Here is a 14,125-nt window from a genome sequence, read left to right as displayed (position 1 = left end):
TCAGTGGAACGCACTGTTCCAGGACAGTGCCCTGTGTCCCGAAACCTGGAGAACTGCTACCCACCTCCTGGAGCCTCTCAGCTCAGAACGTTTCTCCTAGTTTTTAGTTGAGACTTTTATATGAAAAAACCAAAACAACAACAAACAAACCAGTATATATTGCAGGCATTTATATGCTATTTTATTCTTCTCTACTAGATGGTGACCATCTCAGGCATGGAACCAGGGTCGACCTACAGAGGATGTCTTAGATATACATGGTATGAATTACTGAGTCTTAAAGTCTGCTGTGTAGTGATTTCCAGGTTAGCTACCCCAAAGGAAGAACGGCCTCCATGCAGAATCATTCACTCCACCATGGAGAGAGGAGAAACCATGACCATTACATAACTATGATCATGCTCAAATTTGTGACTCGACAATTTGGCAACTGTAGGCATAGCCACACACTCCACCTGGCTGCAGGCTGAATCTTGGATGAAAGTAAGCACCGTTTGATATTCTTATGGAGTCAAGAAGGGTAATCAGGGTGTGAGCATGAACAGGTCCTCTAAGTGGAAGAGCTAGGGAATTGGACACGGCAGGCATACCTGTGGTAAGGCAAGCCACACAACGTGGGAGGCTCTGTTTCCACAAGGGATGAGGAAGGTGATTGTCTCCTCTGTCTGGGTTGGAGGCCTAGGCTTGTCACTCGATTTTTAGTCAGTGTGTGCTAGCAAGGGTGTGGGGGCGGGGCATTGGCTGTGGTCTTGGAGGAGAGACATAGTTATGTTACTGTTTGTGAAGTTGTTAACTGCTATGCCCTGAGACAGCTCATGTCCTCATCCAATCAGTCTCCTCAAACCAACCATTCTGGACAGGTGCACGGGCCAATTGATAATTTACTTTTAGGAAATCAATCTTCTGGACATGTTCTTGGAAAGTCCTTGATTCAGAAAAGACATTTACTTGGGCTATTCAGCAACTTTGCTCTTTCTATCTGTCTGGTAACTTTGGATTATTGGTACAAAAGATTTACATGGTGGGTCGTAAGCTGAAGGAAGTATATATAATTCTTAGTCTAGAATTTACTAGAAAGCCAAGTGACTCATGACGTAAGGTAACTGGTTACCGAGCCTCCCCCAAGTGCTTTGTGGGCCTTGGACTGAACCAAGGTGTGGTTACACATACTAAGTATTCTCTACCAAGGAGCCACACCCTCACCCCCCGTAAGTACCTTCCTAGAACCAAATAATACTTCATTTGCGCGAACTTAATTTGTAATGTTAAAAAAAGAAAAAGTGGCCTCGAAAATAAATATAAAAGCACAGTAAGTAGGCAGAAGCAACAACTGAATTAAAAACCAGGTTATTTATGCTCCTTTTTGAAGGTTTTCCTTTATGAGCAGAGCTGACCAAGTTTTCTAAAAATACGAGGCTGGAGATGTGGGACAGAGAAGAGCATCTTTGTGCTGCTCCTCTTCATGGCTCCTAGGGCCTTGAAACTGTGCTCTAAATTAGTCGTCCCTAGAAAACCGTTTCTGTGGGTTTAAGGTACCAGGCACTGCAGAGGCCCACCCAGTGGTCTCTGTCACACGGGAAGGCTTCCTTTGCTCCCCTTTCATTGACTTTTGCTCTTTGAACTTCTCAATAGGTCCTTAAGCCTTCCTTTGTCCTTTTGACATCAAAACAACAGGTTCATTTCTGGAGGAGATGAAACAGAACTTTGGTGCTGCGAGCTGCCTTCATGTTCCTATGTGTTTAGCACAGAACTGGCTCGTCAGCTCCCACTGCTGCCTGGCACGTGGGGATTACACCCAAGTCCTGACACTTCTGCCCGCCCTCACAAATCAGCCCACCCCATTCTCTCAGCACCAGCAACTGGCCCTCTACTGGCTTCAAATAACTTTTTACCATCCTTCAAAACTGTGCTCATAATTGAATGAGAAGTTTCCTCTGGCTAAATGATTTATTTCCCAAACCGTAGCTTTTTCGTCATCCTTTCATAGATTTGAGAATCCATACACATCATATTTATTTTGCTTAGATATGGTGAGGTAGAAAACCCCTCTAGTACTTAAAAGTAAAAAGGGAATTATTAAAAAGAAGATGTATCTCTCCCCCTTCAGGAGTCATGGGATTTAGGACTACTGCTTCAAGCTTGAGTGGACAGAGAGAGATGCAGGCCACACTAAATACCCACTCTGGTGGGGGTGGGGCTTTACTGAAGTTAAGAAATGATCCTAAAATGGGGAATGAAACAACTCCAATAGCGGAGCAGCAAGGACTGTGTATACCAGTGTCAGCTGCAGGTGACATTACCCTGAGCGTTGAAACTTCTGCACTATACAGTTTGCTAGTTTGACAATACCAGTCATTATTTCTTGCCTCCCCGTCTGGATGGTGAGCGTATGGCACAGTTTGAGTGTCTACTGTCAGAGCTATTTTAACCAAAGTGTTAGCGAATGAACCTGGCTATCAACATACACACTTGCTTAAATCAAGTTGCATGAGCTATTCTTTTTAATAAATGATTTAATGATGCGTCCCAAGGCACAGTAGAATTACCCTTCCTCTTCTCAGTAGTCAGAAGACAGGAAATAACATTCCACTGTCCTAAGGGGCATAGTTACTTTATTAGTACAGATAAAACAATTATGATCAAGTCAAAATTATATCATAGGGAAAGTATATAAAATGGAAATACATTGTATTTCAGTCAGGTGAATGCAAAACCAGACTGTATTTCTTTTGCCCAAACCCTCTTCAGAGGATGAGAAATACACTCTCAGCTTTACACACGTTTCCAGGAGCCAAACTCAGGACATGTCATTGTGATAGTTTTCCTGGGCTGAAACCCTCTCCATTTGTTTTTGAAGGATGGGTTGCTCTGCTGAGTGGGAAGAGTCCAGCCAAGTTCACAATTACTCATAGCATCTCTCAGTTTGCTCCTGGCAGGTGCCGTCTGGCAGATGAGTGGATACCAGTTGCTGGAAAGATCCAGTCCATGCCTAATCCCACTCTCTTAGGGTTTTACTGCTGTGAACAGACACCATGACCAGAGCTGAGGACCGAACCCAGGGCTTTGTGCTTGCTAGACAAGCGCTCTACCACTGAGCTAAATCCCCAATCCCAAGGCAAGTCTTGTAAAGGACAAATTTACTTGAGTTTGCTTGCAAGTTCAGAGGTTCAGTCCATTATCGTCAAGGCAGAATCCAGGCAGGCATGGTGCGGGAGGAGCTGAGAGTTCTACATCTCCATCTGAAGGCTGCTAGGAGAATACTGACTTGCAGGCAGCTAGGATGAGGATCTTAAAGGCTACACACACAGTGACACACCTACTCCAACAAGGCCACGCCTACTCCAACAGGGGCACACCTTCTAACAGTGCCACTCCCTTGGGCTGAGTATATGCAAACCATCACATTCCTCTCCTTGGCCTCCATAGGCTTGTTCAAGCACATGAGTCTATGAGAGCCATACGTAAACATAGCATAACAAAAAAAGAACATTTAGTCCAACTTCCAAAGCCCCACTGCCCTCATAGCTGTCTCAACAATATTAAAGTCCAAAGATCAAAGTCTCTTCTACATTCATCCAATCACTTAACTATAATTCCCAATCAAGACAGGAAACCAGCTGGGCAAACTCCAAACTCTGCATCTTCATGTCTGATGTCAATGTCAGATCTCCACTCCGTTTTCATTTTTATCGACTACAACAACATTCTTTCTCCTGGGCTGGTTCCACACCCCATTAGCAGCTTTCCTCAGTAGATAGATTATGGCTCTGGCATCTCAAATATTTTGGGTCCTCCAAGGCAAGCTTCTTGTTTCAATGACTGGGATCTACACATGATCTTCTGGGCTCCTCTCAAGGACTGGTGTCACTTCTGCTCTGCCCTCTATGGCTCTCTAAGCTCAGGTTGATCCACTCCACTGCCGCTGCTGTTCTTGGTGACCGTCCTATGGTACTGGAATCTGCACTATGCTGGGGTCTTCTGCTGCAACTAGGCTCTACAAATATCCTCTCATAGGCTCTCTTCATGGTGCCAAGCCTCACCTCCTCTGCATGACCCCTTTAGACCTGGGCTGTCAACTGCAACTGAGGCTGCACCTTCACTAATGGCCTTCCATGGCCTCTCACAGTGTCAAGCCTCAGCTGTTCTTTATGACCCCTTCATGTCTTCAAAACCAGTACCACCTGAATGACTCTTACTCATTACCAAGTACAGCTGCAGCACGAGGTACAACCTTGGCTTTCTCTGGAACACAGCTTCTTTGTGCTCTCAGAAAACACTTCCCAGAAGATTTCACTTCAATGATGCTGGTTTCTAATTAATCACCAATAATTTTTTTAGCTCTAGCTAACCAGCATCAATTGTCCCAGTAGTCCCTTGTATTGTGGACCCTAAAGCCAAAGCCACATGGCTGAAGTTGCTGTGTTCTGTTGCTTGCAGGAGCTGGAACATGGCCCCCTTGTTTTATTACATTATCTCTAGCTTCCTCTTTTCCAACTCCTTCATTGCTTAAGCTCAGCTGTCCTGGATCTTGCTCTGTAGATTGACCTTGAACTCCGAGATCTGCATGCCTGTCTCCTGGGATTAAAGGTGTGTATCATCATATCTGGACTTAAGCTTTTCTCCACATAGAACTTTCTCTGTCTCAGGCTGGCCTTGAACTCAGCGATCTGCATGGCTTTGTCTCCTGGGATTAAAGGTATGTGTTGGGATCTAAATTTAGCTAGGTAGGATCTTGTCCCAAAGCCCCACTCCCATAATTTGTTATCTCCTTGAACACAGGATTCAGTTACACTTCACTTCCTGGTACCCTTTTAATACTCAAACCATATATTTTATATTTGCCCTTTCTCAGTTTGTTATGCTTGTTTAAAATGTTCTTCATGAGACTTACCCAGAGAACAAAGTCTATGATGGGTGTTTCTGAGACTTCCTTTGCCAATGCAATTAATCTGAGTCTCTTCACCTTCACCTCAGGCAGACTCTTCAGACAAGGGCAAAAAGTAGCCACATTCTTTACCAAAATACCACAAACCAGTCTTTAGGACACATATTGAAATTCTGCACTGAAACCTCTTTGGCGAGGTCTACACAGTTCAAATCACTCTCAGTAACTAAGTCTTCTATATTCCTACTAGAATAGTCTATTCAGCCCTAATTAAAGCATCCCACTGCTTTCCAAATCCAAATTCCCCAAATCTACATTCTTCCAAACAAAAGTATGGTCAGGCCTATCAGAGCAATACCCCAGTTCCTGGTACCAAATTCTGTCTTAGTTAGGGTTTTACTGCTGTGAGAACAGACACCACGACCAAGGCAACTCTTAAAAGGACAACATTTAATTGGGGCTGGCTTACAGGTTCAAAGTTTCAGTCAAGTATCATCAAGGCGGGAGCATGGCAGCATCCAGGCAGGCACGGTGCAGGAGGAGCTGAGAGTTCTACATCTTCATCTGAAGGCTGCTAGCAGAATACTGACTTCCAGGCAGCTAGGATGAGGGTCTTAAAACCCACACCCACAGTGACACACCTACTCCAACAGAGCCACACCTTCTAACAGTGCCAGTTCCTGAGCCAAGCTCACACAAACCATCACACCCTTTCTTCTGGTGTCTCTGTAAAGGGATTGCTGAGCTGAATGCCCACATAAGACATACTTTAAGGTTCTTATTTCTGCCTTGCCATCTCCTGGCCAGGGAGGTACATGTTTTATTACTGAAACAGAACTACTATCCCTGCGGTGACATGTCCCCTCAGTCTTTGCCAGCTACTTGCCACTGTCACTGCTGTTGACAATCCCAGCAGAAGCCTTGCCTCAGCAGGCTTCCGCATCCATGTTCTGGGGCTGTCTGGGTTGACCAGGTCCTCCCTATAGCTCACGGCCTCAGGAAAAGCAGGATTCCTTCTGTGTGGGAGGTACACTCAGCAAACCAAAAATGATTGCTGATTTTTTTTCTTTTTCCCCAACACAACTCAAATGATCAGTTTTTCTAGGCAGTAAAAGGCCACCGTCCCTTTCTTTTCGACAAAGAGCCCATAATCAGAGCTGCTTGACGGTGAGCCACGTCTTCCCTGATTTTCTTCTACGGCAATGCTAACTTTAAGGGTTGGGATCAAAGAAATGCTGGTGCCACATTTTTACAAAATAAGGAAAAGACATTTTGGACTTTCAGATATTATAAGCCAGATTCCATATGAATTTACAGAATCTGCCCAGGAACTTTATGGAATCCAAATGCTACTGTGTAGTTACAGTCTCACCTCTACCTCCAAGGTTTCCTAAGTTTAAGGCTCTCTTTCTCCTTCCCATTGCCTCTCTCTTCTTAGGGCCTTGTACACTTCCGTTAGTTTTCCTAACACTGACCTATGCACCAGACAATTTTCATTTTCAAATTGTTGTTTAATCTCTTGGTGTTCAATAGTAAAATTCTATACTTGCCCTTGTATTCTTTATTTTTATACAGTCTTTAATTTAAAAAATTGTGTGTGTGTGTGTGTGTGTGTGTGTGTGTGTGTGTGTGCAATGGCATGTATATGGTGGTCAGAAAACAACTCACGAAAGTAGATTCTTTTCTTCCACCATGTGGTCTTGGGGAATCCCATTCAAGTTGTCGGGGTTGGCAACAAGCACCTTTACTGGCGAAGCCACGCTGTGGCCCCAAACTGCTGTTTTTAATGCCATCTTTTTTTTACCACAAATATGTGCTCCCTGTGCTAGCCATGGAAGTGTATAATTTCTTGATTAAGTGTACTAGGCCAAGGTCGAGTTCTATCTAAATACTAAGTTAAAGTTGACATGTTGTTGGTAGTGGTGGTAAGAATAAAAATATCTGCAAACCAATGAAAATTCCAGAATTTCCTATCAGTAAGGATCAGAAACAAAAATATTTGACTAGGCTTTGTAGAAGAACTTCCTTCACAGAGGTTCAATTTTAGTCATCACAATTTATCCGGAGGGATGGGTCCACACCGGGTTCAGGTAGTGCTGAGGACAACCAGGTACTTGTTGCAAACAAGGCAAACACTCCACCTACTGAACCACACTGCTGTGCGCGCTCTCTCTCTCTCTCTCTCTCTCTCTCTCTCTCTCTCTCTCTCAACTATTTTTCTCCCTTCTAGAGGAAACCATAGCTTCCTAATTCAATCTAACTCAGATGGTTGGACTTGGCACATTCCTGGGCCCGACTCAGGCCTCCAGCCACCTGAAAAAGCTTATTCCGAAGTCATTTTTTTTCCCTTTTCAAGTCCCTGGCACACATCTTTTAGGTGAAACCCTTGGCTCACATGTTTCTTTGTCTTCCACAACCGTCCCATTCATTCATGTGCCACAGTAGCCGTGGAGTCAGTCACTCACTTTCCATTCACAGAGAACTCATTCTCCCCCAGGAGACCTGGGCCAATTTAAGGGACTACTTCAGGCACTCCCCTAGTTTTCGTGTGCCTCCAGCCTCTTGTCTCCTTTCTCCTGTCCTCCTCATATTGCTGCCAGACTGGGCTCATAACAGCTTCTCATGGAGTCATTTCCCATTTAAGGGTCCTTTCCTTAATTGCCCCTGTCGCTTATAAAACCGAATTTTCCCTCAGCCACATGGGCAATGCATTACAGTGGAAAAAGCAGACACGAGGGACTGAGGACACAGGGGTTCCACTTGCTGCTTTTACCACATACTAGGTAAGTGGCCTTGGGCAAATTTCCAGATTTCTCTTTGCTCTAGCTTTCTCGTATGTAAATAATAATTATGAAATTAGAGATTAGCATAAAGTAAAAATAGGCTTCATTTACTTAGTTTATTACATGCTAGACTTCTAAAAATGGGTCATCTCGTTTAATCTTTTTTTGTATATGTGTGTATGCAAGATCATGTGTTTGGGGGTGTGTATGTTTAGGCACACGTGTGAATGCATGTGGAGCCCAGAGGAAAGCCTCTAGTGTTATTACACTTGATTGGTTGGTTTGTTTTGAGACAAAGTCTCTGATTGGCTTGGAACTCAGAGTAGCTAGACGGAGAGTCCTGGCCTCTGTCTGCCTCTGCCTCACTAGCCATGGGATCACATGGGCATGCCACCGAATTTGGCATTTCCAATGAGTCCTCTGGGTGGAGCCCAGGTCCTCGAAGTGCTTTACCAGATAAGCTAATTGCCTAGGCTCTGCTCCACCATCTCTTTGGAGATCAGGTCTTAGCACGAAGTCCATGGTGTTGGCCTTGACTTTCAGTCCTCTTGCCTTAGGGATTACAGACGTGCTACAACTAGCTCCTTCCATCCGCATGTTCTGCAGTAAATTATTTTTACATTTATTATTGTGTGTGTGTGTGTGTGTGTGTGTGTGTGTGTGTGTGTGTGTGTAGGTACTCTAGTGAGCTTGTGCCACAATGCTTATCTGAAGCTCAGAAGACAAGCTGTGGAATTGGGTCTCTCCTGCCATATGAGTTCCAGAGATTGAATTAGGGTTGTCAGGTTTGGCGGCAAACCCTCTGCCCAGAATTCTCTCCTCCAGACTTAGGATAAGGAAGCCGAGACTCAGAGAAGCTAAGGAACCTACCTAGTTCTGGGTCCTTAAAGGACCCCCGTGCCAGCTCTGACTTGGAGAGTGACTATCAGTTAATCCATTCCCTTTGTCTTCCGCCATGTGGCAGATGGGTTTTCTTTTTCCTTTATGTATTTACTTTATCTTCCCCAGTGGGTCAGAAATTCGGTGTGGACAAGGAGCTGGTTGGCAAGGTGGTCTTCATCCTTGCATGGCGTCTATAACCAAGTCTGGAAAGATGTGACCGTCAGCAAAGGTCTGCAGAATGTTTAAGCATTTGAGCAAATTATTCAAGTTTTGAAGAGTGGCGCTCAAGCTGCAGTTAGAGGTGCTATCACAGGCTACAATTACACTGCGAGAGGGAGATAAGGCCAATTAATCTTTTTTTTCTATCAATAAAAAGGCAGAGTGTGAACATGATATAGTTTTAGGCGAAGTATCTAACAGCAGGGGCCAGCAGTGGGAGGGCTCCTTAGGTTTGTTATCTTAATTGGCCTATTTAAAGAAAGATTTGGGGCATTATAAAGAAAATTTGCCTTTGAAGGTATACAGATTTAAAATTTTGTGGAGAGAGAGAGAGAGAGAGAGAGAGAGAGAGAGAATTCAAATGGGATCACAGAAAGCAATTTTAAAGAAAATCCTAAGTACACCCAATTTACATGCTAGCAGCTTCCAAATTCACAGGCTTAAACGCATAAATAAAAATGCAGGAGATGGTAAGATAATGCAAGTGGGAACTCTGTCAGAGAAAGGTTCCCCCGACACTGCAGGAAATGTCACTCTAGGCAGCCAACTGCTACCAGAGATCCTTAACTCAGAAGGGGCAGGTGGAGACATGACAGGGCAGCACTGCCAGGCTTCACACAGTCACCACGGTGGCCGTCTTGGATAAATATTTTTGTTACAGACACAATGGTAACTGATGGGCCAAACGACCAGTTCTGGAGAGGGTTTCTCACACATCTGTGACACTGTGACATTGGGAAATAGCGAGGTGTTCGAGGGAAACCAGGCAAGGACCAGTTTACATGCAACTTGAGAAGCTGCATCAGGGTTGATGGCAGGCAAATGACAACCTCTGTCACCTGGCATGGAGCAAAACTGGGAGACTCGGAAAACCAGAGAAATCTTGGTGGATCTCAACACATTTATTTAAAAAGAGTCTCAGAATTCTTCATTGTCTTGCCAAGAAAATATTCCCTCTTCCAAAGGAAGTGGTGAGTTTTTTCCCCCTATTTTTCCTTTCACCCCCAAATTCTCTAGCTTCACTTACTCACTGTAGTCAAGTCAACCCTTTGATGTTCTTAAAGCTTCACTGGGTTGACTCTGCAACCAGGAAGCATCCGAGTCTGCAGCATGTGGGAAGATGAGGACTTAGACATCAGAGGCAGCCTACCTCCTTGTACTTGGCTCTGTTTACATATTTACACACATTTCCCCACCCAGGCTCAGCTGAGAGGTCAGATACAGGAGAGGGGCCCAGCAGCACAAGTAGGGGGCTCCCTTGCTGTGGGGTGTGGGGTGAAAGCTAACAGGGCCATTAGGAGGAGGATTCATTTGTTTATCTAGAGGATTATGTTCAATTTAGCTGAGTAGTTTTAAGATCTGTGGTTCAGGAAATTTCCCACTCATGTCTCATCAAACGTACACCCTTCCCTGTGCCTGAGACTCCCCCAGAAGAAGGGAAAGCCCTCCCAAGTAGAGGGAGTGGGCTTTGGCAGATCCTTAAAATAATACACAGGCTAAGACGGCTACAATACATGGGACATAACAGACAGGGTGTGGAGATTAAACTACAGTTGCTTTCATCATTGAAAAGACCCACAGAAGAGAAATGACCTGACTGAATATTCCAAACTCAGGGCTTCCCAGAATGCACTTCTAAATCCTCAATTTAACCTGTGATTGTAGACATTTAACACACATCAGCAGGAGGTTTAAATAGCAAGGAACTTAAAAAAAACAAAAAAAAACTAGTCAATTTGTTTGGGATTTCTCTCATCAATATCGCATAGAACTCTATAATAAAAGATATCAATATCTCATAGAAATCTATAATAAAATAGAAGGTCTCAGCAGAAGCTTAAGCCAAAATCTAAATAAAAAGGAATAGTTATGTGGGCTAAATCGTTTTAGGGAATTTCAGGTTAAAGAGAATTAAACAGTTTTTGTTTATTTGTTTTTGTTGTTTTTAACCGAAGGTTATGGCAGGGTCAAGGTGTCACAGGGGCTCTGCCTTCACTGGAGCTCTGTCCTTTACCCTAGAGCCGGGCAGGACTCCAGACAGGCTCTGTCCTTGGTGGAATACAGCGGAAGTGCTGCTGGTGTCAGGCCCAGAGCTTATGTGGCTTCTGATGTCTGTCTGGCCTCTTGCTCCATCAGAAGGCTCTAAGCAGCTGCCTCACCTCGTCAATGGGGAGCATTAGCTTCCTGAATCTGAGGGAGCACTGTGGGCTCATATTCATGTTTCCAGTGACTGCCCTCCGAGCCGCATCTGATGGCACTATTGGGAACCCACGTGCGAGCAGCCAGCCTGAAGGGGGATCACACACTAGAGTTTTATAACAAATGCCACCAGGCTTGGGCTTACCTGTTGTTATCAGTTACCAGTTGATAATCAGGAACCAATCAGTGACGAGTTGATCAGGGAAAGCGTGGGAATCTTCAGGTGGGGAATATAGCATGTCAGAGTTGTCAGAATGGGACAGCAGAACATTTTGAGATAGGTCACACCAAACAGACCTTGATGGACACTGGTTTGGGGACCACTATTTTGTGTTTTGTTTCTGTTTTTTGTTTGAGACAGGGTCTCTCTGTGGAGGCCTGGCTGCCCTGAAACTCACTCTGTAGACTAGGCTGGCCTAGATCTCACGGAGATCTGCCTGCCTATGTCTCCTAAGTGCTAAAGGACTAAAGGCGTGCACTGTCATGCCTTGCCAGTCTGAGAAACACCAAATGAAAGGGTTGAAGTGATGTTGCTGGGAATGGTAGTCACACCACATATGATGGTTTGTCTTAGATACAGAAGTGAGACCCAGCAGGTAAAGAGAATCACCAAGGACACAGACTGCAGACATCACCCCACGCCTGTGCTAAATTCTTTTCCTCGGTTAAGGGACAGACTGTGGGCAAAGTGGCTTTATCCAGGTTACTACCTTTGGCTAGTCAGATGAAGCCAGGGTCTCCCTGGGTAGCCCTGCTGTTTCATGATGAGGCCCTTGTGCTCCCTGCCACGCTCCACCAGACCTCGTCTTAAATTTCAGACTCCCAAAGAGTTCATCTGGTTCTCTGTTAGCCTTAAGACTAGACTAAGCTGCCTTTTCTCAGTGACAATCAATGACAACATCTACAGCACTATTTAGGTCTCTAATGTAAAAATGTTTGCCCAGTGGAAACCTCGACTTAGAACTGAGGTGTCTGAGGATCGAGGTTTCCAGCTGCCATGGATCCTGGGGAAGGAACCAGTATTACGAATTCCTTGGTCTCATGACACTGATTTCAATTCTTTCCCTCTGTCTGAGGCAAATGACCTGAAGTCTGATTCTGCTTTTAAAACAATACAGTGAAGAAGGTTAACATTCACCCTGTAGAATCTGGAGCACTCGGCTTCACTCCTCAAACATCATTTAGGGTCTCTGCCACAGCTTCCTGAGGAAGCCTCTAAAGCTGGGACGGACCACTCTGAGAGTTGAGAAAGTTTTGTCTAATTATCTCCTTCCCTACTTTGAATTGGCCAACCACGTATCTTCTCCTGGTTTTATCAAAGCGGCTGCCAGCACAAAAGCACATCCAAATTTAAGCAGGCTTTAGTTAGCAGACTTAAAATTGATCATGCATTTTAGTTTCAGTAACTTGCAATTTCTATACCCTTTGATAATTCACTTTAAAGAGCAAACTGTCTTTAATGACAAGGCTTAAAAGAGGCGACCTTTCTGAACAAAATATGAAAGCTCAGAAGACAGAGTTCTTTTGAGGAAACTGAATTCAAATGACCTTGTGTTCTGAAACTTTTCTCGCAGCATTTTTGATGTTTTACCTTTCTGTTCACCCTTAGACAGAGAGCACAGGCACCCTGCCTTTCCTGGCTGGTGATGCACTTCAATGAGGATGCTGTTAATTGTTAATTCAGATTCCCAGTTCCTCCTTCTGCACTTTCCTTCACAGACTCCTTTAATGAGGCTGCTTGCCATTGTAAGCACATGGTGGTTTTGGAAGACTCACTGTTAATATGCGGCATTTACAGAATGAGCCCAGCTCATGAGTCGCTCTCTTCTGGCCACCTTGCCGCCACCAATGCTTTTGTGCAGTCTATGAAGCAACTCTGTCCTCTGTTCCCTCTGTCTTAGACTTCCTCTTTCTCCACTGTCTCCCTTGATGGCTGCCCTCTGTGTAGTTCTTTGGTGAGTGGGGAGGTTGCAGAATCAGGGTCAGACTCCCAAGAGGTCTCAGTGCTGGGGAACTAGAACTGACAGGAGCTATGATCCATGCCAGGTGATGCAACTGCCCACGGCCCTGCAGCTTCCCCGACCCCTGCAGAACAGCACAGCACCTGTCCTGTTGACAGCTAGGAGTTGGAACAGGAAACGCACAAGTAGGAACTCAAGCATGGCGGCCAGCAATGATACCTGGCGACATAACTAGGCACTCATGAGCAACTGGAAGGCCGCGCTCTTAGAGGATTTTATAATAAGCTGCAGCGTTTATCACTCATCTCCTGAGCATCCGCTTTCCGTCTCAGCAGTCACCTACGTGCTCCGTGCTCAGTCAGGCTCCTCACACATGCCAAGCGCCATTTTTCTTTCTTTCCTTTATCAGAGAATGTCGCAAAACCACTAGGGTCAGCTCCCCACTCCCATCACATCCAATCAAAGTGACCCAAAGTTTCGCCCACTTTACCCTAGACATGCTAATGGGCACACTGTATGGGAAATGGGATCTGGGTAATTTCAGAGGCTCACCAGTGTTTGTAATTTCATAACCCTTGAAATAAGGAAAAGAAAGAACAGCAGGCAAGCTTCCAAAACGCCTACTGATATTTACTCATGAAATACAAATATTCTTGAGTGGGAGTTCCAATCCCAGCAAACAAAACAACTCAGAAAGTATTTCCACTTCATGCCACTAATAACCTTGAAATCGTCTGACCTCAACCTGCTTTTCATGGTCCCCACAGAAGCACAGAAGCATACAGCCTTCTTTGTCCCAAGTGCTAAGTCACTCCTTGAGTATCAAAACTGTCCTCATTGGCTAGGTGGCTTTAATAGCAGCTATGATTTTGCTTAATGTGAATATTCTCAAAGCCTGTGTGGTCATTCACAGGACACAAATTTATCTCCCTAGAGAAGGTATTGGGGAGGAGGGTAGCTGAGAGGCACCAGGAGGTTGGTGGTTCCACAAAGACGACTGAGTGCAGGATGCCAGCCTCCTACTGATGGCTTTGAAAGTGGCTGTAAAACCTGGTTTTCTTATCTTCCCCATGTCTCAGACAAGGTAACAAAAAAGGACACCTAATCCCGGACAGCAAGCAATGGGCATATTTGGGCATGGGAAAGAGACAAGAATGCTGAATAAATATAAATTCTCTCCCCGACCTTGTACAGTA

Source organism: Rattus norvegicus, chromosome 10 (assembly GCF_021556685.1).
Source record: "Rattus norvegicus strain SHRSP/BbbUtx chromosome 10, alternate assembly SHRSP_T2T, whole genome shotgun sequence".
NCBI classification, from domain to species: Eukaryota; Metazoa; Chordata; class Mammalia; order Rodentia; family Muridae; genus Rattus; species Rattus norvegicus.
This window is presented reverse-complemented; position numbering follows the sequence as displayed.